Source organism: Eumetopias jubatus, unplaced genomic scaffold (genome assembly GCF_037043125.1).
Source record: "Eumetopias jubatus isolate StellerSeaLion01/CBP00866 unplaced genomic scaffold, mEumJub1_p1.0 scaffold_7, whole genome shotgun sequence".
In the NCBI taxonomy this organism is placed as follows: Eukaryota; Metazoa; Chordata; class Mammalia; order Carnivora; family Otariidae; genus Eumetopias; species Eumetopias jubatus.
The window spans coordinates 279,386-284,640 of NW_028274813.1; positions in this window are offsets into that span (position 1 = coordinate 279,386).

A 5,255-nucleotide genomic window follows, 5' to 3' on the forward strand; every position below is an offset into this window, starting at 1 on the left:
TGACTCTCTTTGTGAGCTTTCCTCCCAAGTACTGACTTAAGGCTGTAACCAATTTGTTTCTACACTGAACTGTGATATAATAGAACATTTAACTAACAGGCTTTGAAATCCCCTAGTGCCATCAAGCAGCTAAAGTCTGTCGATGATCTGAGGGAAGTGACAGCCAGAGTGTTTCCAGTATCCTGTTGTTAAATCAATTTTATGTCACTTAAAAAACCTAGGGGAAACCCATCATGGATGGACACGGTGACAGCATTCCCAAGGTCACAGGCAGACCCAAACAGGGACTGGCAGAGGGAGAGATTCTTCTGAAAGTAACTCCTGAAGACGCATCAATGTCCCAGCAGATCCTCTCCTGCCTCCCAGACTAGAATCATCTCATTGCCACAGAAACACAGACCCCAGATGGGAAATAGGACTGTGTCCACAGCCTGATATTGTTTCCACATAAAATTAAATTCATCAAATCCCTTAATGGACAGGGATTTGAATTATATGCTGGTCCTGTAATCCATTGCTATAAATCATACACTGGATTTCTGATAATGGTTACACCAAATTATCATTATGGGCATCAAGCTTTTCCAAAAAATGTCCTTAACCATGTACTCCCATGTTCTTATGGCCATCTTCACAAAAACTTCATAATTTTAATTGTGTTTTATTTATATTGCCATGTTTGACATTGAGCATTCCAAAACACCTATATAAAATAAGAACGTAACAGGGCAGAGAAACTCCCATATTGATGCAAAATTATCCCTCTGCATCTTCTTCACATTCACGGTTGTTATGGAAAGCATATAAATAATACATTCTCTGAGATCCACAGATACACCTCCAGGGCGAGAAGCAACTTTATTGTAATATCAGAAACTGGAAAGAATCCCGTCCCCAAACAACTATTTTAAAAAATAAAATGCTGCTATGTTCATTCATTTGAAAGGTGCCAACCATTAAAACCAGTGATGCGTTTTTAAGGTCTGTATTATATTATTTTTTTTTCAAAAATGCATTGCACTTTGAAAATGTTTACCTAAAAAAATAAGAAACATCTTTATATGACTCATCCATCAGAAAGGCTGAATACCAAACTTTTCCATCCACATGGGTGGGACTGGAGGAGATTATGCTAAGTGAAATAAGTCAAGCAGAGAAAGTCAATTAAAATATGGTTTCACATCTTTGTGGAACATCAGGAATAGCAGGGAGGACAATAGGAGAAGGAAGGGAAGAATGGGGGGCGGGAATTGGAAGGAGAGATGAACCATGAGAGACTATGGACTCAGAGACAAACAGGGTTTTAGAGAGGAGGGGGGATTGGTTATCCCAGTGATGGGTATTAAGGAGGGCACGTACTGCATGGAGCACTGGGTGTTATACGAAAACAATGGATCGTGAACGACCACTTCAAAAACTAATGATGTATTGTATGGTGACAAACAAAACATAATAAAATTTAAAAAAAGAAAAATAAATAAAATTAATTAATTAAAAAAAAAAGAACTGCAATATCACCTCCAAAAAGAATCTCTAAACTCCCCAGTACTTTTCCTATCTCACCTTAGTCAGTCACATCTCATCTTGTGTTACAATGACATGGATCCAGGTCTCTTCTCCATTAAACTCTGGGGAAATTCCAATGGAAGCCTATCACTCAAGGTCCACTTTGCAGGGACAAAGTCTGTGGAGAAGCTCTGACCGAATAAAACAGCAATCAAGGTGGCAACAGGCCATCACATAAAGAGAAAAGGATCAACTAATAAGAGTGCACAGTCATCTTACAAGGATGTTCATGAGCACAAGCCTATTAGCAAGGGGAAACCATGACCAAGTCAAAGCAACATTAAAAATAGAGGGTTCTTGCCAGAAATTGTGGGAATTCTAGCAATCTACATATGTGCATGAGCTAGATTTGCAAAATGGCCAAGCAAAGCATGATAGCCATATTTCTCAGGAAAAGTCAGTAAATTCCTATCAGAGGACGTGTTCATTGTTCAGGAAAATTTCAGAGCGACCTCTGAGCGTGCAAAGATTAGAACATGGCCTGAAGGGACAAGCCCCTGACTTTTTCTGGTACAGAAAAGTGCAGATTTTGAGCTTCAGAACAAAGGGAGACTGCATCATAAATGAAGGTCATGCGACATGGTCCACAGAGAGAAACAGACCCAATTCTAGGCAGGCCTTAATGGGGAGACCTGGAAGGCCCCTTGGAAGCATGGGGACACTGGGAAGCAGGAGGCAATAGATGCCTGTCTCAATATTAAGCTATTTACTCTGAAGTAATGTAATCCTCTGGACTGTCACACATGACCACCTCAACATGGGTGTGTCTGGAGGGGGTAATCCAGAATGGAGCAAATGGGTAGAACTATCATCCAGTCCATACTTCTCAATGACACTCATTCCAGAACCCTCAATATAAGGGCTGCATTTATTCTTTTTTGTATACCATATCTACAAATTATTTATTAGTCGTCTGTATATACTCATGTTTAAATTGATATGAGTAGATTAAAATAATTTTGAATTAAGCACTTCATAGTTAACTTTGCAAAATATTTTTTTCTTAGTAAATTCTATGTATTGGAATAATAAGATTTTTATTTTTTGTTATGTTAGTCACCATACTGTACATCATTAGTTTTGATGTAGTGTTCAATGATTTATTGTTTGTATATAACACCCAGTGCTCCATGCAATACATGACTTCCTTAACACCCATCACCAGGCTAACACATCCACACACGCTCTTCTCTGAAATCCACAGGCTGTTTCCCAGAGTCCTAGTCTCTCATGGTTCTCCTCTACCTCCAATTTCCCCCTGCTTCATGTTTCCCTTCCTTCTCCCATGTCCTTCATGCTATTTCTTATGTTCTACATATGAGTGAAACCAAATGCAATTGTCTTTTCTGCTTGATTTATTTCAGTTAGCATAATCTCCTCCAGTTCCATTCATGTCAATAAAAATGACGGGGAAGGCGGAGCAAGATGGCGGAGGAGTAGGAGAACTGGATTTCCTGTGGTCTCAGGAATTCAGCTGAATAGGGATCAAACTATTCTGAACACCTACGAACTCAACAGGAGATCGAAGAAGAGAGTAGCAACAACTCTCTGAACAGAAAAGTGACCAGCATCTGGAAGGTAGGACATGCGGAGAAGTGAATCCGAGGCGATATTCGGAGGATAGACGGCGGGGGAGGGGGCCTCCGTCGGCCGCTTCTGGCAAGTGATAGAGCCTCGGAGCACAAAATCGGAACTTTTAGAAGTCGGCTCCGCTGAAGGACGTCGCTCGCTCCAGTGGCTAAGCGGAGGGGGCGGGGGGGAACCCTCACGGGAAAGTGTGGTCTCAGGACCCTCGGGGTCACAGAAAGACCGGGGGTGCCTGAGTGCAGCAGAGCTCCCAGGTATTGGAGTGGGGAAGCCGGCTGCAGAGACGGAGCCAAGGCGTGGGCTCTCAGCTCGGGATTCCCATAAACTGTGATCCGCGGGCCAGTGGGGCTACTGCTCCTCCAGCAGGGACCCAACAAGCAGCAGAGCTCAGAGACTCCCCTTCCTCCCCCAGGAGGAGCGGTGCAGGAGCGCACCACAGGGATCTGCTGGGTTTGGAGACTCCACACGGGGTCGGGTGCCAGAAATAGAAACGCTCGGTCACAGCCCGGGTGAGCACGGAGTGCGGCCGGAGACCAGGGAGACGGGAGTGACTGCTTTTCTCTGGGGGTGCACTGAGGAGCAGCGCCCCGAGTTCTCAGCTCTTCCAGGTGGAGATTGGGAGGCCACCATTTTCACCCCGGTCCTCCAAAGCTGTACCGAGAGCTTGCAGGGAACAAAAGCTCCTGAGAGCAAACCCGAGCAGCTTGCTTAGCCCAGCTCGACAAGGGCGGGGCAATGCCGCCTCCGGCAAAGACACTTGGGAACCACGGCAACAGGCCCCTCCCACAGAAGATCAGCACGAACAGCCAGCAAGCCAAGAACAAGTTTACTGATCAAGGAGAATGGGACAACTCCAGCGCTAGGGGAATACTGCACATGGAATTCATGGCTTTTTTTACTATTATTCATTAGTTTTTCAAAGTTAATTTTTTAACTGTTTTTTTATTTTTGTTTTTCCCATTTTCAACCAACATCTTATCAATGTCTTTTTCAAAAAAATACTTTTTATTTTTCATTTTAGAGTCATATTTTATCCCTTCATAGTAGTTACCCTTATTTTTGGCATATATATATAAGTTGTTCTCTCTTTAAAATTTTAAGATACAGTTTCTTCTAACAGATCAAAATATACCCTAAATCACTAGTGTATGGCTTGGTTCTAGTCTCTTGCCTGATCACATTCTCTCCCTTTTTTTTCTTTTAACCTTCTTCTTTCTTTTTTCAAACAACTTCTTATTTTATCAATTCCTTTTATAAAATCTTTTATAATTTTTACTTTACAGTCATCTTCCATCCCTCCATTTGATCAACCCTTATTTTGTACATATATGTCTTTCTTCCTTTAAAATTTTAGGAGGCACTTTTATCTAACAGACCAAAATACGCCCAAAATCTAGTGTGTGGCAATGATCGATACACTAGCCTGATCATATTTGTTCATATTCTGTTTTTTTTGTATTGTTCTGTTTTTATTTTTATCTTTTTCTTTTTGTGTTTTTTTTCTCTTTCTTTTTTCGTTCTTTCCCTTTCTTTTCTCCTGATTACAGGTCTTTTCTGATTTGTATAAAGCATATTTGCTGGGGATGTTGTTAACCTGTGAGCATTTTGTTCTCTTATTCATCTATTCTCCTCTGGACAAAATGACAAGACGAAAAAAATCACCTCAGCAAAAAGAACAAGAGGTAGTACCATCAGCAAGGGACATACTCAATACGGACATTAGTACTATGTCGGACCTAGAGTTCAGAATCGTGACTTTAAAGATACTAGCTGGGCTTGAAACAAGCGTGGAAGTTATTAGAGAAACCCTTCCTCGAGAAATAAAAGAACTAAAATCTAACCAAGTCGAAATCAAAAAGGCTATTAATGAGGTGCAATAAAAAATGGGGGCACTAACTGCTAGGATAAATGAGGCAGAAGAGAGAATCAGCGATATAGAAGACCAAATGATGGAAAATAAAGAGGCTGAGAAAAAGAGAGAAACAACTACAGGATCACGAGGGCAGAATTTGAGATAAGCCATACGATAAGATGAAACAATATTAGAATAATTGGGAACCCAGAAGAAGAAGAAAGAGAGAGAGGGGAAGAAGGTATATTGG